Genomic DNA, 21405 nt, shown 5'->3' with positions numbered 1-21405 from the left:
GGAGGAGGAGGAGGAGGAGGAGGTGGAGGACATTGGATTTATACCCCACCCTTTACTCGTCTCAGAGTGGCTTACAAACGCCTTTCCCTTCCCCTCTCCACAACAGACACCCCTGTGAGGTAGGTGGAGCTGAGAGAGCTCTTTCAAGAACTGCCCTTTCAAGGACAGCTCTTGTCAGAACTATGGCTTCCCCAAGGTTATCCAGCAGCTGCAAGTGGAGGAGTGGGGAATCAAACCCGGTTCTTCCAGATTAGAGTCCATGCACTTAACTACTACACCAAACTGACTACTACACAATGACAACCAATGCTGTTTAAAATGCACTCGGTTTAACTTTAAATGTTAAAGTAGTAGGGCAAGTAGTGGTGTAAAGTGCCGTGAAGTAAAAGGCAGTTGATGGCAACCCGGTAAAGTTTTCAAGATAAAAGACGTTCAGAGGTGGTTTGCCATTGCCTGCCTCCGTGCAGCAAACCCTGGGCTTCCTTGGCGGTCTCCCATCCAAATACTAACCAGGGCTCACCCTGCTTGGCTTCCAAGATCTGACGGCACCTGGGCTGTGCAGGTCAAGGCACACGACAGAGGTTTTATAAACCATATCTCCCAATTTGCTAGATTTTGTCCTGACTCCACTTGGGCCACAAAAGCTTCTTCTTTTTTAAAGCACCACAATTGAGCTGTGAAAGATGTAAAATATCAATAAAGGCAACTGGGCCTTCAGAGCATTTGCAGTATGATATTGCCCTCACTGCTGAGTTCTTACAGGTATCGGGGAGTAGTAAGAAAGCTACATGGTTTCTAGCCAGGCACATCTCTGCTCTCAGAAACTGTGCATTGTTCCATCCCTTCAAGTGGGAATATAACAGACACATCTGGACGGATGCCCAAACCTTTGGCTCTGTGATGAACACTACATGGGAACCCAGCCAGATAAGCAGTCAGGAAACCGCAGCAGGCTACAGAGGAGAGCGAGGGTTGAATGAGGACACAGGGAGGGAAAGAACATGGTGACTGATGCACATATGCATGGCAAATGAGGGCAAGTGATGGTCATCGATGGCAAGAGAAAATTGGATTAATGGCTATTGGTGCCCTCAAACTCCTCTGTGGTATCACCAGCTACTCCTGTTCTTCCAATCCTTCCTCAACATTTTACTACTTCTGTGAATCATTCAAGATCACCCCTCTAAGATCTTGTCCCAACCTGAATCTAAGCTAGGGACATTACCAAACGGCGCGCCCACAACTGTTTCAACCTGGGGAAAACTCCGAACAAACCAATTTCCAACCCGGATGCTCCTTACCCAGGATCAAACGACAGTCATATTTTTCTGTGGTCATATGAACGACATCTGATAGAAATATTACTGTTAAAACCAATGCCTGTTTTTGCATAAGACAACGTCCAAATGGCCTACAAGTGCCAAAATAAGCGGAGACAGGAAAGCTGGCAAAGAAAACAAGCAGGACAAAGCAAAAAGATGCAAAATGCATATGCCGAAAAATGAAAACGGGACTTTTTAAAATGATCCCCGAATCAAAGCCCAAGTCCCCGGAGCTTTCTTTACACACAAGAACTTCGTTCTCTTGGACTCGCCCAATGCTATGGATTTGCCCACTGAGGGGATTAAAAAAATGGCTCATAACTCTTGGAGAAGGAAGGAAGGAAGGAAGGAAGGAAGGAAGGAAGGAAGGAAGGAAGGAAGGAGATTTGAAGAAATGGAGGCAGAAAGAAAGAAAACCTGGAGGTAAACTTTGGAAGGAAGGAAGGAAGGAAGGAAGGAAGGAAGGAAGGAAGGAAGGAAGGAAGGAAGGAAGGAAGGAAGGAAGGAAGGAGATTTGAAGAAATGGAGGCAGAAAGAAAGAAAACCTGGAGGTAAACTGAGGCAGGGGGCGAAGAATGACAGATTCAAAGGCCAACTCTCAGCTACACGGTGGTGAGCTGTGGTCAAAGTCAAACCCTCTTCAGTGATGGACAGAAGTCACATATTAAAATGAGGGGGAAAACAAAGATGGGAGGATGGTGATTTATAGGAGTTGATGCAGCCCGTCTTTTTTCCATACTTATTTGGCCAAGAGGGGGAGATTCAATTTGCATCTGCTTTCTCTCTCCTTCCCTCGAGTAAGTTATTTGCTCTTGGAATAAGTCCGCATCCGAGGATACGATACGGATAAAGGGCGTCAATTACCAACGACGCTGTTCGCCATCAGCATCAATTGCTGCGTGCTGTTTTGACTCCGAGTTTCAATTTTTATTCTACGATAAAAAAAAGATTCATTTTCCCTTGCCTTGTTTTTTTTTATTATTATTATTAATATCTGTTTTTAGCTAGGGGGATTTGGTCATGGTAAGGGAGATGGGGGGGAAAGGGGGCTGTTAGTTTACCCAGATAATTGTGTCAACTTGTAAAGCTGTAATTCGAAGGAAATCTAAGACACAAACAATGGGATCCCCCTCCCCGCTTTCTCTCTCCCTTTCCAAAAGTGCTGTCAGAAGCATTCCTCCGTAATTTGATCAGTGGGAGAGGGAGCGCAAGAAAGCAAACCCGACGCAGAGCTTGGCAATCATTCTGATAATATCTTCGGCGCAAAAAAAAAAAAAAAACCCTCGGATGCCTGGAGTATTGCTCCGGTTCTTCATGTTTAAGTCAATGGGAGCTAAATAGATGGAATTGGTGAGCACGTCGAAGTTAGCTGGGGACACGGAGCTGGCGAGAGATGATCTCTTTTTATCACGACGACCCGACCCGGTCGTTCCGGGAAAGAGGCGAGCTTTCATGTGACACTGAGCCATTCACTGGGTGCGATGGAACATTAATGTCCCAGGAGGGGGAATTATATGCCAAGATTTACAGGGCCGTTTTGGTGTTCTTTGGTATGTTGTTTCTCAAACACAGCTTTTATTTCACAAGTGCAAATGCAGTCCTGGCTGCCCCCGGAACACTACCCCTCCTCAATATGAGGTTTATTAATGTATGTGAAGTGGGAGGAAGGTTGTCAGCTCCAGGCTGGGAAATACCTGGAGATTTGGAGGGTGGGGTTTGGGGAGGGGAGGGGCTTTGATGGGGTACACAGAGCCAATCAATGCTCCCTCTAAGCTGTGGAGTCTTGTGAGCAAAAATACTACTTTGTGAGCTACTGGCACTAAAGTTGTGAGCGAGCGGTTTGGCTACTGCATAAATTAGTGTGCTCTGGAGCCATCCTACACCACTTTGGCGTAGTGGTTACGTGCGCAGACTCTTATCTGGGAGAACCGGGTTTGATTCCCCACTCCTCCACTTGCGCCTGGCTGGATGACCTTGGGCAAGCCGTAGTTCTGGCAAGAGCTGTTCTTGAAAAAGGGCAGTTTCTGTCGGAGCTCTCTCAGCCCCACCTACCTCACAGGGTGTCTGTTGTGGGGAGGGGGAGGGAAAGGGAAAGGAGTTTGTAAGCCGCTCTGAGACTCCTTTGGGTAGTGAAGGGCAGGGTATAAATTGAATCTCTTCTTCTCTTCTTCTGAGTTAAGACAAAAATGTGTGAGCTGGAGGCTAAAAAACTATGAGCTAGCTCACACTAGCTCAGCTTAGAGGGAACACTGACTGCCATAGAGTCCACCTTCCAAACTGGCCATTTTCTCCCAGAGAACTCATCTCTGTTGCCTGAAGATCAGTTGTAATCCCAAGAAATCTTCAGCCACCAGCTGGAGGCTGGGAGCCCTAAGCGGGACCGAGGCCCACACGTGTATGGCTTCTCCCGCATTCAGAATTATATTCCTGACTGCCACTTCGAAGGGGCATTAGGATATGTTTTTTTGGTTATGTATTATACACAGCCACAGGCGAATGATGCCGCTGACGTGGTCTTAGATGCCACCTGAACACCCCTTTTTCAATATGAGAATGGTTAAGAGTGCCTGAAGGCGGATGAAGCTCCACACCTGTGGGGCTTCTCTTGCTTTCAGACTTAAACATGAAATTAAATTGTGGACTTGCATAGAGATGTAAAATTTCCGGAAATTTTGAAGCTCGGAAAAAAAACCGTTTTTTTCCATTTTTTTTCAGAAAAAAATGGAAATTTTCTGAAAAATTGAAAAAATGCTACATTAGCATTTCTTTTGTCTTTTCTAGATTGAAAGTCATTCTATAACTTTAGGAACATAAAATATGACTATGGACATTTTTACTTGGCATGAAATTATCACAACTAGCATATTAAAAATATAGTGTATCTAAACAATTATTACAAACAGAATACCCATCCACATGCAAAAACAAAACTGAAACTTTTTTATTTTCTTCTGACAATCGCACCTCCTAAAGGAAGAAATGCATCTTGTTCTTGCATTGGAGAGTTCAGTTTGTAACCTAGGACTTAATTGTCCTCAGTGCACAGAAATTAGATCAATCTGATACTATATGTGTGTGTGTGTGTGTGTGTGTGTGTGTGTGTGTGTGTGTGTGTGTATAAGAAATGATTTGGAAAATATTTGAACACCTTGTCTTAAAATATTTTATTCATCATGTTAAAATAAAATGTTCCATAATCAATTTTTTTTCTTTTCTTTTTTCAATTTTTCCAATTTTTCGGGAAAAAACCAAAAAGGCTTCAGGAAAAAAATGGGGAAAAAACGGTTTTTTTCTGAATTTTTCCGGTTTTTTTCTGGGCCTTCACATCTCTAGTCTTGCATAATTCATGCACGTTGCAGAATTATTCCTCGGTGCAGAATTGGGATCGCCCAGGCATTAAGTTCCGCTGGGTGACCTCAGGCTGGTCACCGTTTTCTCACAACGCTCTCCGCCCCACCTACCTCACAAGGTGCCTGCTGTGGGGAGAGGGAGAGAAGGTGATAGTAAGCCGCTTTGAGACTCCTTAACGTAGAGAAAAGCAGGCTATACAAACCTGCTCTTCTTCTGCCTGCCACATCTAATGACCAGTCTGAGGCTGCCACTATGAACATTTTTTTTGTGTGTATTTTTTTTGTATTTTTGTGTGTGTCCGTGTCTGTGTGAGTGCACCTGGAAGTCATGGCGACCTCTGGTGACTGACCCCTACTGGGGGCCTGCAGAATATTCAGAGAGGTGGCTGAATAAAGCCTGCCTCTGTCCTCCTGACTTGATATTCCAAGGAAATCTCCCATCCAAGTACTTGCCAGAGTCGACCCTGCTTAGCTTCCGAGATTTATTTATGTATTTATTTAATTTATATCCTGCCCTCCCTGCCCGGACAGACTCAGGGTGGCTTACCCAGAATGTATTGAACAACTAAAACAAAAGAATTGAATAAAATCACAACAATATAAGTATAAAAGCATAAAGTGCTAGTGCGGTTCGTACAACAATGGCGGGTATTAGCAGCATCCAACATAGGCGTGCAGTCAGCTAACATCGTAGTCTGGATATCAGTGAAACTCAGGCTGTTAATAATGGTGTTAGTATTGGGGCTAGGGCTTCAATTGATTGGGTGTGGCTCCCTAATCAAAGGCCTGGTGGAAGAGCTCCGTCTTGCAGGCCCTGTGGAACTGTAAAAAGTCCCGTAGGGCCCTGATGTCCTCTGGGAGCTCATTCCACCAGTATGGAGCCACCACTGAGAAAGCCCTGGCTCTCATCACAGCCAGCCTGGCTTCTCTGGGGCCCAGAAGGGCCAGACGGTTTTGGGACCTTGATCGTAGTGCTCTCTGGGGAACATGTGGGGAAAGATGGTCCCTTAGGTATGTAGACCCCTGACCATATAGGGCTTTAAAGGTAAGAACCAGCATCTTGAGATCTGATAAGACTGAGCTTGCCTGGGCTATCCAGGTCAGGGCCATAAGAACATAAGAGAAGCCAATGTTGGATCAGGCCAGTGGCCCATCCAGTCCAACACTCTGTCATACAGTGGCCAAAAACACCAGGTGCCATCAGGAGGTCCAGCAGTGGGGCCAGGACACTAGAAGCCCTCCCACTGTTGCCCCCCCACAACACCAAGAATACAGTGCATCACCTGCCCCAGCCTGTGAGTTCCTATCTATACCTTGTGGCTAATAGCCACTGATGGACCTCTGCTCCATATGTTTATCCAGTTCCCTCTTGAAGCTGTCCATGCTTGTAGCCGCCACCACCTCCTGTGGCAGTGAATTCCATGTGTTAATCACTCTTTGGGTGAAGAAGTACTTCCTTTTATCCGTTCGAACCCGACCGCTCAGCAATTTCATGGAGTGCCCACGAGTTCTTGTATCGTGAGAAAGGGAGAAAAGTACTTCTTTCTCTACCTGCTTTGTCCCAGGCATAATCTTATAAACCTCGATCGTGTCACCCCTCAGCCGTCGTTTCTCCAAGCTAAAGAGCCCCAAGCGCTTTAACCTTTCTTCATAGGGAAAGTGTTTCAACCCTTTTATCATTCTAGTTGCCCTTTTCTGTACTTTTTCCAATGCTATAATATCCTTTTTGAGGTGTGGTGACCAGAACTGTACACAGTACTCCAAACGAGGACGCTCACAGGCCACTGAGCATTTTTGACCACAAACGTAGGAAGCTGCTGTCACATTTGCTGGTCTGTCCAGCTCAGTAGGTTCTTTTCTGATTATTGTTTCAAGTGGCAATGTGGCAGTCCTCAGCATCTCCATTTTGAGGATCGCTAGTACCGGGGCCACAGTTTAGCGCAATGTTCATGTCTTATTAGTAGAGGCCGTGGTGGCTTAGAGGTTAAGACGCTGATCTGCAGACTGGAAGGTTGGTAGGTCGGCAGTTCGAGACCCTAGTGCCATATGACGGAGTGAGCTCCCGTCTCTGGCCCCAGCTCCTGCCAACCTAGTAGTTTGAAAGCAAGAAATTGCAGGTAGAAGAAGAAGAGGAGGAGATTGGGCCTTGGCATATTCCATCCCTAGCACTTCCCCCACAAAGACAGCTTTGATTTGATTTGATGCACAACAATCACAAATATAACATTTTTTTTTTTAATTCCCCATTTTTCTCCTTTGGAACAGGGGTGTTCCAGCACAGGTCAGACAGTACTTCAACAAAGGTCCATCAAGACACCTTACTGTCAGTCCAGATGGGGTCTTGAGCCTGCATTCCTGATGCCAGAAAGACACCTAGAAACCTTCACTGGCAAGAGGCTTTGTTCCAATTGCCTGTTCTCTTTAGCTTGGCCCAAAGGCATGGGGTGTTGTCGGAAAAGCAGGCCAGGCACTGACGGTTCTATTTGGGGATCAGAGAGCTATGAGAAGACACTCTTAGCCGACTGGTGAGCAATGCTCCCTCTAAGCTGTGGAGTCTTGTGAGCCAAAATCCTACTTTGTGAGCGAGCGATTTGGCTACTGCATAAATTAGTTTGCTCTGGAGCCCTTCTTCCCATCCTGAGCTAAGACAAAAATGTGTGAGCCGGAGGCTAAAAAACTCAGCTTAGAGGGTACCCTGCTGGTGAGGCAGTGTTGGCCCTGGGTTTAAGTGACTAGACGCAGAGGCGTGGAACTCATTTGTTACCAGGGCTGGATCAGATAAATGTGACTTTGTCGGGCTGGGCCACGTTGTGTGCCACAAAACGTAATGCCAGTACCAGAGATACAAACTTTATAAAACACAGCAGGTGGTGACCTCCGAATTGGTGTGTACTCACTGCAGTGGGCTGGGGAGGGGGTGCAGAGGAAAACCCACCTAAGTGGACTGGAGAGCCAGCAGCGCAGTCCACTTCCCCTTCCCTGACTGCTCCTGCCATCGATGCTGTGAGCCTGCCCCCCCCCTGCAAGCCATAGTTCTGATAAGAGCTGTTCTGGAAAAGAGCAGTTTCTGTCAGAGCTCTCTCAGCCCACCTACCTCACAGGGAATCTGTTGTGGGGAGGGGAAGGGAAAGGAGTTTGTAAGCCGCTCTGAGACTCCTTTGGGTAGTGAAGGGTGGGGTATAAATCCAATCTCTTCTCTTCTTCTTCTTCTGGGTGTTGTGAGCTCCCACCTGCCCCCGAGCCACCATGGAAGGAGACTGGGAAGACAAGTTCAACTAACCCCCCACCACCACCTGTGGAAGGTGAGGGGGTTGCAGCCAGCAACCCAGGTCCAAGGCCACATACATGGGCGAGACCCAGGCCAAGCACAGCCCAATAAGCCAGAGATGCCTGTGTGGCGGCAGCCACCTCCAGCCAAGGCTGCCAGGCGATCCATGGCGAGGCTCTGCTGGGGGTTCAAAACAGAGATTGTCAGCAAGCCACGCCACTGTCATGCGGCAGCAGCTGCCTCAGGCCGAAGGTTTCTGGATCGTGATTTGGGAGCAGGCACTGTGCACGCAAGGCTGCTGGATGGTCCACGGAGTGGGGAGGCCTGGCCATCAAGTCGTGTGCTTGGCCCAAGATGTGGAAGAGGCTGCTTTGGAGGGTGGACTCTAGCATTGTACCCTGCTGAGGCCCCTCCCCAAACCCCGCCCTCCCCAGGCTCCGCCCCCGAATCTCCATGGATTTCCCTATGAACTGCCGGGAGCAGCCTGGTGTGCTGATGCACCACAGGGGCTGGGCTCACTCCTAGCCATCAGCCGCATGGGCGGGGACAAGTCAGACCCCTGCAACATGGGCCCAGGAGTTGAGGGGAGGAGGAGGAGGAGGAGACACCCCTCCCCACAACAGACACCCTGTGAGGTAGGTGAGGACTGCCCTTGAGAGAACAGCTCTGAGAGAACTTGTGAGCGACCCAAGGTCATCCAGCAGCTGCATGTGGAGGAGTGACCGGAAATCAAACCCGGTTCTCCCAGATTTGAGTCCGCACACTTAACCACTACACCAAACTGCCAAAGGACGGCCCCCATGGGCCAAAGCGCAGCTGCCGCATGGGAAGGTATGAATACAGCGGCGGTGCTGGCAGCCCGCAGGCCCCAGCAGAGGATCATCTACACCCCCTTATGCGCAGATGCTGATCTCCACAACCAGCCAGGACAGCATCCTTGGAGCTGCAGGCTGAACGGAGTGGCGTTGGACTCTTGCCTTGGAACTCAGAGCTGACCTGAATGCGGCTGCGGTGGCTCCAGGCTCACCAGTCAGGTGCCCCTGAAGTGAAGAAGTTTTGCTTCGCTGCTGCGGATGAGGCTGTTCTGCCACGCTGAAGCCGCAGAGCGTCTCTGCCCACTCCCCCCCCCCAGCAGCCTCCTGTTCCTTCCCTCGCACTAGTTGCTCGCGGGCTGGGTAAGAGCCCCGGACAAGCCGGTTCCAGCTCCCAGGCCTTTATGCCTGACGCCACTTGCTGAGAACCACCATAGGCTCCCAGAATTGGTTCCCTCTGGACCACGGTCTTCTCACCACTCCTCCAGACCTGACCCAGACGTCATACGAAAACAAGATCACTTGACTTCTTGAGCGGCACAAATGTTTGGTCCTGGCTCTATGCAGCCATCTGAATCGTCTTCTGAGGAACTCGGGGCAATGTTCATGCATCCATCTCCAGGCGGCGCCTCTGGCTGTTACGACTGATCTCCAGACTACAGAGATCAGCTCCCTTGGAGAAAACGGCTGCTCTGGAGGCACTGGGCCCCGCTGAGGCCCCTCCCCTCCCTAAACCCCGCCCTCCCCAGGCTCCACCCCCAAAGTATCCAGGTATTTCCCAACCCGGCACTGGCAACCCTTATTCCCCACCTTTTATCCTCGCAATGAGATCTGTGAGGTCGGTCTGGCTGAGAAACGGTGACTGGCCCAAAGTCATACTCCCCCCCCCCTTCCTTCCTCTCTATAAGATGGCTGCCGAATTTAGAGCCACACACCAGCAGTGCTTTGCCCAATGCCTCAGGCTCCTCGGGCCATGGCATCTCCCAGAACTCTGTCCCTCGGCGGCCCAATAAAAATGAAAGAAGAGGAAGAGATTGGGTTTATACCCCGCCCTTCACTACCCAAAGGAGTCTCAGAGCGGCTTACAATCTCCTTTCCCTCCCCCTCCCCACAACAGACACCCTGTGAGGTAGGCGGGGCTGAGAGAGCTCTCTTGAGAACTGCTCTTTCCAGAACAGCTCTGAGAGAACTTACGACTGACCCAAGGTCACACCAGCAGCTGCATGTGGAGGAGTGGAGAATCAAACCCGGTTCCTCCAGATTAGAGTCCGCATTCCTGACCACTACACCGAACTGACTCTGTCGGCACTCGCGCCTTGACAAAAAGAAAACAGGGAGTTCCAACTGCTGCCGTTCCATGACGGCCCTCTTGCCAAAACCAGCAGATGCAAGGGGAAGAATTATATCGGCGTACCTTCCTGGTTTCTCCCAGGCTACCCCAAGATGAAACGACTTCTCCAGCTTCTTGAACCTCCAACTGCTAGCCTCTACTGCAGCTCTGTGGGGGGAAGGAACTCCACGCTCCTTCTGAGGTTCCACGCTCTGGTGCCGATCCGGCTTCCCCTCCCTGTTACGCTTCAGTGGCGGGTCAGCCAATCTCTTAGGATTGTGCTGCTGGGAATTGGACAAGCCCTGATCAAGGCTCGCCCAATCAGGGATCACGTTTCCACCATAAAACCCATATAGGATTTCTTCCCATGGGTCTGACCCACCCTGAGAGTTAGGCGCAGATCCAAGAACAGCCCCAGAATAATCCAATGCAATCCAGGCTGCTGGAAGGTGCGGCAAACACAGGCAATTCACAGAAGCAACACCAGCAAGAGAGCCAAATCATCCTAGCTGGCCCAGGGGGAAATTACTGACAGGTAGAGGGCTGCGGTGGCTCAGAGATTAAGACGCTGAGCTGTAGACTGGAAGGTCTGTAGTTTGGCAGTTCGAGACCCGAGTGCCGCGTGACGGAGAGAGATCCCGTCTCTGGCCCCAGCTTCTACCAACCTAGCAGTTTGAAAGCAAGAAACTGCAAGTAGATAAACAGGTACCGTTTCGGTGGGAAGGTAACAGCGTTCCGTGCGCCTCTGCGTTTACTCAAGCCGGCCACATGACCACGGAAACGTCTTCGGACAGCGCTGGCTCTTCGGCTTGGAAACGGAGACGAGTGCCACCCCCTAGAGTGGGATTGAACTGGCTTTCGAGCAAGGGAAACCTTTACCTTAGAGGAATGAGGCAGAAGTCCAAAAACTCTACTGAGAGGGAGCCCAACTTCACACCTCAGATCTGGTCCCCCTTGACACCTCAAGAGGAAGGGGAGTGAGAGAATTTCCCCCTCCTCAGTCCAGCCCAGATTCCACACAGGGATACCAGTCAGGGATCCAAGGACTGTGCAGACTAAGGCGTCAGGGCCCCTCTTTGGGCACTGAGCAGGACAAGGTACTCTGACCAGCAGGTGGCGTGAAACCTCCACCCTAGCCAGGTCAGAGGTAAACTATCAGGAAGCCCAGCAAACGGAACCTGCCACTGGTTACCCTCCTCCTCTCTCTCCAGCTGGGCGTGCTGTGGGTACCTCACGCTCTATTCCCACCTGTTCCCCATCTCCTTGTAGGCCTAGGCATGGCCCATTTTGGGGAGGTGGCTCTCCGGAGGATTTGGTCCTGGCAATCTGCCTCCATCTGTTCCTCCCAGTCATTGGGACAACTCGGATTGCTTTGTTCCACCACCACCCTCCAGTCCCACCCCCTTGGTTGATGGACCATGCAGCCAAAAAGGACACCATCTATCACACCGGGGCCTGACAGCTCTCTTTGACAGGGTCCCTGGAGAGGCGGGGAGATGGAGGCAGAGGGCTGGCGTTTGTCTGCCCAACAATTAATTATTTCCCAGTTAATGATGCACCCTGGCTTGCAACAGCAGTGGAAGAATATGGCCAGAATCCTTCCTGTCTGTCACTCCTCCCCCTACACCGCACACACACAGAGACACGGGGGGGGGCTCTCCTTGCACAAGGCAAGTCCATGCATCATGCACAGTAACAGAATGCATTCCCAAGTGAGCCAGAAAATCCCATGATTGCACACATACTAAATGTCTGGGCCAAAGAGGATGACAAGACCGCCGTATACACACACACACACACACACGCGTGAGACTGATCCCCGCAGTCATTTCCAGAAGTTATAGGCTGCTATGTCTGCCTGGGCCTCGTACACAGTCAAGATCTTAAGCGCGGTGATAACAGACTCTGGTTTCCAGCGTAGCCCCTGCAGTGGTTTCAAGGCCACTATAGTGGATTCTCCTGAACCAAAGCACTGAAATGTACTGACAAGCTCTGAAAGGGCCCCAATGTATCGTTGTCTCATGGGGACAAGAATTCTCGATGAAGAATGAAGAAATGGGCTCAGCTGTTCTCAGCAAGACCTCTGACTTGAAAAGGCAAAATCGTAGGTGGAGCGGAAGGCATAGCAGGATCAGGTAGGAACAAACAGGAAAAGCCTTGTGGAAGGAAGAGAGCAGGGAGAGCAGGTGAAAGGCGTGGCAAGATCAGGTAGGAACAAGCAGGAAAAGCCTTGTGGAAGGAAGGCAGCAGGGAGAGAAGCAGATGGAAAGTGCAGGAGGACCAGGTAGGAACAAGCAGGAAAAGCCTTGTGGAAGGAAGGGAGCAGGGAGCACTTGGAAGGCGTGGCAGGATCAGGTAGGAACAAGGAGGAACAGCCTTGTGGAAGGAAGCAGGGAGAGGAGCAAATGGAAGGCACGGCAGGATCAGGTAGGAACAAGCAGGAAAAGCCTCGTGGAAGGAAGGAAGGCAGCAGGGAGAGGAGCAAGTGGAAGGCGCGGCAGGATTAGGTAGGAACAAGCAGGAAAAGCCTTGTGGAAGGAAGGGAGCAGGGAGCAGTTGGAAGGCGTGGCAGGATCAGGTAGGAACAAGGAAGAACAGCCTCGTGGAAGGAAGGGAGCAGTTGGACGGCGTGGCAGGATCAGGTAGGAACAAGGAGGAACAACCTCGTGGAAGGAAGGGAGCAGGGAGGAACAAGCAGGAACCGCCTCATGAAAGGAAGAGAGCAGGGAGAGGAGCAGGTGGAAGGTGCGGCAGGATCAGGTAGGAACAAGCAGGAAAAGCCTCGTGGAAGGAAGGCAGCAGGGAGAGGAGCAAGTGGAAGGTGCGGCAGGATCAGGTAGGAACAAGCAGAAAAAGCCTCAAGAAGGATGTGAGCAGGGAGAGGAGCAGGTGGAAGGCGCAGCAGGATCAGGTAGGAACAAGCAGGAAAAACTTACAGAATCAGAATGCCATGCGTAGAGTCTGAACTGCATGCAAAGAGAGTCAAGTTCAGTGAATAGAAAGGGGAGGGTTAGGAAGTGGAGAAGGAAGGCAATGGGCCAGGAAAGCTGCTGGGGCTGCAGGAGGCCTGTGGTGTACCACAGCGGAGCAAGGCCCCAGCACGGTCCCTTGGGAGGGACTCTGGAACCCGCGGAAGCCCAGAGCCAAGTGTTCCCGCCATGCAACCCTCAAAATCATTACCATTTCCCCCTCTACCCTCCCACAGAAACTGACAGCAGAACTTAACAGACAATCCTGTCGCCTGTTCCATTTTGACAAACGTTGACCTTCTGAATTCCCCACCCCCAAATGGCTTCTGAAATATTTTTTAACAGCCTGATTTGGGTCCAGGAACACTTTACAGACCAGCAAGATTTGGGGGTGGTGGTGGTAAAAAGCTTTTGAATGTCAACGTTATCTGTCGATGAGAGCTTTGACTCTCCAAAGTTTATACCTGGGAAGTTTCTCGTCGGTCACCAAGGCGCTACTGGACTCGAACCCAGCTCTTTTGTTGAGAGCCTGCGCATCTTAATTGCAGGGATTTTTAGAAAAACTGCTGTGCGATACTTCCCCTCAGTAACCAAACAGCCTTCACGCGCTCGATGAGTGTGTGCTTCTGTGTTCAGAGTATCCCTGTGTGTGCATTCAGTGCCTGTGGGGTACCAGACACATTTGTCGCTGGCTGTCTTTTGCGTCCCAATTCCACAGTGTTATGAATTAGCAGACAGACAGACAGACAGACGGACAGACGGCCCGCCAGCTCAGCATCCTCCCCGTGGCAGGAGCTAATAACTGGATGACGGGCTTTTGTTAAAAGCAAAAATCCATTTAAGTTCACTCATCTTTCCCCAACAGACTGCCATTATGCCTCAGGGGTCCGCGGCGCTACGCACCTCGATCCGGGGAGAAAACGGCACCACACCAGATTCAATTGCTGCCTTTCAAGCACTCTGTCTTTCCCCTCGCACCACAAAAGCACCGCGAGGAAGCGTAACCCACACAACCATGGTCAAAGCGACGTTTTAGACCCATGCTGGCAACCGCGGGAGGTAAATGCCGCACCAGCCGCCTTGCTGGGCAGGGAAACATGGCGGTATCCCAGAGCACAGCTGTGGAGGTGTGGGGTAGCTCTGAACCACCGTGTGAACTTGGGACGACTGAGCGTCACAGGACAACCAAGGGGAACCTTGGGGTTTGAGAGAGTCGAGAGACACAGGAACACTGTTCCCTCTAAGCTGAGTAAGTGTGAGCTGGCTCACAGTTTCTTAGCCTCCGGCTCGCACATTTTTGCCTTAGCCCAGGAAGGATGCCTCCAAAGCAAACTAATTTATGCGGTAGCCAGATCGCTCGCTCACAATTTTAATGCCAGTGGCTCGCAAAGTAGGATTTTTGCTCACCAAGACTCCACAGCTTAGAGGGAGCCTTGCTCAGGAGGGACAAGGCCACAGAGCGGGACCAAAGGACGGTGACCTCCCATTTTATTCGGGCAGCGGCACCTGCAGGGAGCAGAGCCTGACTCTGAAAAGGACAGTAAAGGGCCACCATGCTCCACCCTCCTTTCGGAGGATGATGTGCGCAAGGATGCTCATGATTGGGCCACATGCTCCATCAGGCAAGGACATCTCGCCCAGAGTCCACAGAGAGCAAGGAGGCTATGCTGGTTATGCAGAAGGAAGACAAGCTTTTTATGGCACGGGGCTTTCGTTCAAAGCTGCCCGGCGCTTCACCGTAGGAAGGGGCGATATTATGGGGCAACGGGAGGATTCAGCACCATCTCTTCCGGTCCTGAGCTCAGAATGACACCTCTGCTTGTTGGTTGGGACGGGGATCTCAAAGATGAGGCAGCGACACGTTCTTCGCCGAATGGACTTTGATCCATTCGGGGACTGGGTTAGCTGGCCTGGGGACATCGGGTAACATCTCCTCTATCTCAGCTGCCCACCGTATCTCCTCAAAGGAGGTACCCAGCACTGAGAGCCAGTTTAGTGTAGTGGTTAAGGGCGTGAACTCTAATCTGTGAGAACCGGGTTTGATTCCCCCACTCCTCCGTGTGCAGCTGCTGGTGTGACCTTGGGTCAGTCACAAGTTCTCTCAGAGCTGTTCTCTCAAGGGCGGTCCTCGAAAGAGCTCCGTCAGCCCCACCTACCTCACGGGGAGGGGAGGGGAAAGGAGTTTGTAAGCTGCTCTGAGACTCCTTTGGGTAGTGAACGGCGGGATATAAATCCAATCTTCTCTTCTTCTTCTTCTCTTCTCCAAACTCGCCTTCCATGGGTGTGGCGCAGCAGCCAGAAAGACTTCTACTCCCCCCTCCTTGAACCAGATCCGGCCCGTCGTCTGCCTGCCCTGGGAAAGAGAAACTGGGACGCTCCTACCTGGAAGAGCCGCTCCGAAATAAATTACCCGTCTTTCCCTCTCGTGTCCTTTCTGTTTAAGTCTGGTTAATAGCAAAGTGTTCTCTAGTTTTAAGCCCAAATGACATTTTGGGGAGTTACAATAACTGTGCTATTACTTGCCCTATTGATGCGCTCCCTGCGCCGAACGCCGGCTCATCCCAGCCCGGCCAGCAAAAGCTCCCTCAGTCAATATCAGTTCTATTTTTCATTACTCCCTGGAAATGTGGCTTCTGGAAGCTCATCCGTCATTCAATTACACTCTGGTTCAGCCCTATCATACACGTGTCATAAAGTTCCTCAGATCTGGACCGCTGTTAATTTTCTGCGCCGTCCCGAGGGGATGCCCGGAACGTGATCGGAAAGCAACGCAGCAAACAGAGGGCATGCTGGGTACATGGGAGACGGCTGAGGAGTGGAGCTGTGGCAGGAGTGGAGGGGGGGGGCATGTGTGCGTGCCTGTGTGGGTACACACTCCTCTGTACGTGTACCACTCCGGCCTCAGCCAAAAGCACTGTTTATCGCCATCCGTGTCCGCCTCCGTGCCCACCCTGCATCTCCCCCTTTTGCAGACCTGCTGTGTCATCCCAAAGGATCCAATTGCTTTACGGAAAGAATTAATGCATGTTCCGTCATTTAATGGAGCGACTCTGCCCAAAGACAGCTGGGGGTGGGGGGGGAATACTGCAAAGTGAGCCGAAAGTGGCAGGACAGAACCGCCGTTACATTGGGCAGAGCACGCCCGCTCTTTGCTTATTCCGTAGAGATTGAAGGCACAGCCGGCTCAGGGTACGGGGCCTCCTTCCTCGCTGGCTGAATTAAAACAGTGGCACATCCCCGCCATCCATCTTAGGACATGCTAAGCGCCACACCCACAGCCCAGGGATTCTCTAACTGTGGCTCGTGACCCAGTGTTCCCTCTAAGCTGAGTTAGTGTGAGCTAGCTCACAGTTTTTTAGCCTCTGGCTCACAGATTCTGTTTTTACTCAGGTAGGAGGGCTCCAGAGCAAACTCATTTATGCAGGAGCCAAACTGCTTGCTCACAACTTTAATGCCGGTAGCTCGCAAATGCAAAGTAGAATTTTTGCTCACAGGACTCCACAGCTTAGAGGGAGCATTGCTCATGACCCCAAAGCGGATGGCAACTCTCTGGCAACAGGGCTGGGAGAGGAAGCCCTGGGCCCTCTCCCTCTGGGAAGTGGGCAAAGGAGGGGAGTAGAGCAGGGATTTCCCTCTTCCTCCTCCTCCTCCTCCTCCCACCCTTCACCCTTATTCATTCCGGAGGGTTTGGCTCACTCCTGCCCTGGCCTTGCAGAAGGTGATGGGCAGAGCCAGCCCCCGCTGGCCCTCCAACCGGCACCACCACCAGCCCGCAGTGTGGTTGTACCAGGTCCCTAAAGGCAAAATTTAGAAGCGTCTCCCGCTTCAGAAAGGCTGAGATCCCCTGACCAGAAAACGGCAGGGCTACCCCATGTTCTCGTTCTTAGCATCTGCTGCTTCCTCGCCTTATTGCTAGGAACCCTGGAAAAGGTGGGGCCGAAGCAGCTAGGGGGCGGACTTCTGAAAGGCCCACCCTTTTGGAGATCACTCAGCGGTTCACAAAGTGCGGGCCTCCCCCACCAATGCTCCCTCTAAACCGTGGAGTCTTGTGAGCAAGAATTCTGCTTTGTGAGCTACTGCCATTCAAGTTGTGAGCGGGCAACTTGGCTACTGCAGAAACTAGTTTGCTCTGGAGCCCTCCTTCCTGAGCTCAGACAAAAATGTGTGAGCCGGAGGCTAAAAAACTGTGAGCTAGCTCACACTAACTCAGCTTAGAGGGAACACTGTGGGGGCCCCCACCCCCACGCAATTTGGCACCCCAGCCTATTTTTCTGCTCAGGCAGATTTGCATCCAGCTTCAAAAACCTGCATATCATGTTTGACCAAGGAGGAGGAGGAGGAGGAGGAGGAGGAGATTGGATTTATACCCCGCCCTTCACTCAGAGTCTCAGAGCGGCTTACAAACTACCTGTGAGGTAGATGGGGCTGAGAGAGCTCTTTGAGAACTGCCCTTTCAAGGACAGCTCTTATCAAAACTATGACTTGCCCAAGGTCATCCAGCAGGTGCAAGTGGAGGTGTGGGGAATCAAACCCGGTTCTCCCAGATTAGAGTCCACGCACTTAACCACGACACCAAACTGGCTCCGGAACTCCCAAGAGGGAAATGAAGTTTTCGATCTGTATACTAAAAACCCATGGAACGTTCAACATTTTTAAAAGAATGTTGTCAAAGAGGTTCCGGAACTCTGTTCCAGTGAGTTCCCCAAGAAAAAAAGCCCTGACAACGGCAATGTGTGTGTGTGTGGGGGGAGCAAAAGACGAGAGGGCACCCTGGACATCAGTGGACCTCACACCCCGCTTTCCTGCCTCTGTTTCCTTCGAGTTTTGTCAAAATGAAGACCAAGAGGATGCAACCGCCTTTCCTCATGAGGAAATCCATTCAGACCTTTGGCCGGTTGCAGCTGCGGCGCCCGTACACACCCAATGTTTTTTGAGCTCCAGGAGCACGTTTTGCCCTATGAAATGCAAACGCTTCCATCAACCATCGCTTTTAAACTTGCAGCTCCTGGGCTGGATCGAGGGGGCGGGGGGCGGAGAACTTCAGAGCTCCACTTGGCCAAGGAGCTACCTGGCCAGTCGCACTAACCTCCCTTGCCGGGCTGCTGAGGATGAAATGGAAGCTGAGGAGGGCTGTCAACTGGTTTGCTCACCGGCTGCATTCCAGCATCTGGTTCATTCTGGTGCGGGGGAAGGCTTCACGGGGCGGCTGCGTTTCTTCGGCTTCCCTTCCCGCTCTCTTCCCCCGCCCCATAATCCTGCTGGCATCTGTGTACCTCACGTCTGTACACAAAATAATTGCTCACTTGGCAGATCAGACAGTCTCCAGATGTAATCGGCACTTTCCTCCCATCCCCTTCTTAATACTTCCTTACTCCTTAAAGCTGCGTCTGCCGCTCATGCTCTGACTACCCACTTTGGCGGGGGTGGGGTGGTTCCTTTGGCTACTCTGCAGGCTTCTTGTGTCCTGTCCGGCTGGACTCTGACCGGTGCCCTTAGCGAGAGTGACCAGGGGAGCATTTCTCACCCGGCACCCCCAAAACCTCCAGGATTTGTCTGTGTCTTCTTTGGACCACTTTACAGGGTCCCCACCAATGCTCCCAGTAAGCTGTGGAGTTTTATGAGCAAGAATTCTACTTTGATAGCTACCGACGTTCAAGTCGTGAGCGAGCGATTTGGCTGCTGCATCAATCAGTTTGTTCTGGAGCCCTCCTTCCTGAGCCAAGGCAAAAATGTGTGAGCCGGAGGCCAAAAAGCTGTGAGCTAGCTCACACTAACTCAGCTTAGAGGGAACACTGGTCCCAACTCCCCTTCCATTTAGTCATTGTAGCTGTTGTTTATTATGGTCTTTAGACCAACATACCACTAAGTCAAACATAACACACAATAATATATATTTTTTAAATTTAAGAGCTTTTAAGTTCTTTTTTAAGATTCCCGTGATTTGAAAAATAATGCACAGAATTTAGCAACTTGACGTGTAATCTCAGAATTATTATCAGATAAAAAACCAGCGAAGCCTTGCTTTATTTGTGTTTACACGGCCAGGGATCATATCAAGGAATGGAGTAATGATTCCAAGACGCACCTCCCTGCGGAGTGGACAGCTAAAGAACATGTGCTTTGCAGACTCAACCTCCCCTGGGGAGCAAGAGCATAACCTTTCCGGATAGGGGATTTATTGTACCTGCCCTCAATAACCACAGAAGGGAGAGAGCAGAGAACCTAGCCAGAATAAAGGCCCTTCTGAAACGATTTGCTTCCACCGAGGCCAGCTAGGTTGCCGGCTCAATAGTGCTTTTGACATTTAGCAGCGCCCCAAGTTTTGATGCACCGGAGATATCAGATTGCCACTCTGTAGCCCTCCGTTTGCACGTATCACATTACCACTCGTGAAAGGGGCCATCCAGCCACTTCCTCCCTTGTTGCATCCCATACCATCCGTGGGGATCCACTGATCCCCAGCGTCTGGGGAGGGTGGCAACGCTCCCGCTAAGCTGTGGAGTCTTGCGAGCAGAAATTCTACTTTGTGAGCTACTGGCACTGAAGTTGTGAGCAAGCGATTTGGCTACTGTATAAATGAGTTTGCTCTGGAGCCCTCCTTCCTGAGCTAAGACAAAAATGGGTGAGCCGGAGGCTAAAAAACTGTGAGCTAGCTCACACTAACTCAGTTTAGAGGGAACACTGGAGGGTAGCATCTGGGGCTGCCATTCCCCCAACAGGGGCGGGGGGTTGCCTGCTTTCGGGGCCCCAGAACTGCCGGCCCCAATCTGGCCGGCGGGGGAACCACGCCCCCCAAAGCGCCCTGTTTGTGGAGGTGATGTCATCACACAGGATACGTTGCAGGGGGACGGGACGGTCGAGGGTTTAAGGAAAAACCATGGAGTTTTCCTTTAAATGACAGAACGTCCCCTGCAATGTGCCCTGCTCGAAGAACTCCAGGGCGAGGACTGGGACACCTCTGCTGGCAGCCAGGTAAGACTAGGCAGCCTAGTAGCACCCTACCACAGGTGAAGACAAAGTCCCACTCTATAAGCTTTACTAGACATTGCCAGGGTTGGGACCCAAACCCATGGTTTTAGGGGTGCTTCCCGCCACATACACCAATGCACGATTGCCGTAACTCAGCGATCCCATATGTGCGTGGTGCTCCCAGCGGCAGCACCCCGCCCACCCCAGCTTATCTTTCTAGCACACTTTTACCCCAGCCTTCTTTCCAAGCCATTCAGGGTAGCGCACAAAGCTCTCTCGTTTCCAGTTTATCCTCAGAACAACCCTGTGATGAAGGTCAGGCCAAGAATGAACTTCAGGGCAGAGTGGGATCTGAACCCAGGTCTTCCAGACCCTAGTCCAACACTCTGACCACTACACCACACTGGCCCTCCATGAAGGACTTGTGCATTCGTTTGTTTCCATGTGCCCGTCTCCTGCTCTCTCCACAGAAAGGAAAGAGGGAGCTTGCACGTGCGAGAGATCCAAGAGTCCTAGTGTGCGGGCATCCTCTGTGCCTGCCCCCCCACTCCCCTTCCCCTCTTTAAGCACCCGCTCTCCTCTTTCCTGCAATACAAACAAGGCTCACATTTCCAGCCATTTGACCGCAGTTAATGACTCGGTTAATTGATCTCCGACAAGGCTTTGCTCCTCTTTCCCCGCTGATCGATATCAGAAATCTTTCAAGGACTGTTTCCCCCCTCCGCCCTCCAAAAAAGAGAGAAACACCCCCCCCTAATTCTTCACCCCCCCTCCACCCTCTTCTCTTGTCCCCAAATTGAAAAGGCCCATTGATTTGGGGAGGAGGAAAAGAGGGCAGAGATCGATCCAACGGAAAACAATTAAAGTCAGGGCTGCAACTCTCCGAGTCAGTTTAAGTGGCCGGGCTGAAAGGCCGAGCCGGCTAAGGAGGGCTCTTGATCACAACCCCCCCCCCCAACCCACCCACCCACCCCCCAAAACCAGGTGCCCTTGACAGTGAGAAAGAAGAAAGGGGAAATGGGGATTTGGGGGGGAGGAGAAGGGGGAAGGCCTTGAGATACACACGGCTGCAACCACGCTGCAAACTCTCAACATAATCTCTCTCAAACGAGATCTGGAGGCTGTTGTGGAGCTCTGGGGAGAAAGGCTTTTGTGGCTCGATTAAAGTAAGGTTTCTAGTCCTCGTACTTCCAGAGAAATCCCCAGACACCCCCCAGCCAGTTCTCTCCCAAAGGCTGATAATATACATTCAGGTGGGTAGCTGCGTTGAACAGAACAAAGTAGGAGCCCAGTGGTGCCTTTAAGCCCAAGCGCAGCTTAATTCTGTGTATAAGCTTTCATTTGCGAGATGGTAATATAGTAATATTAGTTATATAATATTAGTT

The 21405-nt window shown here is 51.2% G+C and overlaps 1 protein-coding gene and 1 long non-coding RNA gene across 2 annotated transcripts in view; one reads left to right on the top strand and one right to left on the bottom strand.

The window, feature by feature from the left end:
• Window positions 1-15388, top strand: part of LOC107119281 — a 21457-nt gene extending 6069 nt beyond the window's left edge. The window contains exons 2-3 of the long non-coding RNA XR_001482792.1: window positions 13917-14110; window positions 15344-15388. This is a non-coding gene — a long non-coding RNA (uncharacterized LOC107119281). The remainder of the gene's footprint in view (window positions 1-13916; window positions 14111-15343) is intronic.
• The window catches only part of EFNA2 (ephrin-A2), a 227537-nt gene that overhangs the window by 118793 nt on the left and 87339 nt on the right, over window positions 1-21405 (bottom strand). The gene's annotated exons all lie outside the window — the stretch shown is intronic.

The sequence above is a fragment of the Gekko japonicus genome, unplaced genomic scaffold (genome assembly GCF_001447785.1).
Source record: "Gekko japonicus isolate JY-2015 unplaced genomic scaffold, Gekko_japonicus_V1.1 scaffold777, whole genome shotgun sequence".
NCBI lineage: Eukaryota > Metazoa > Chordata > Lepidosauria > Squamata > Gekkonidae > Gekko > Gekko japonicus.
This window is presented reverse-complemented; position numbering and strand designations above follow the sequence as displayed.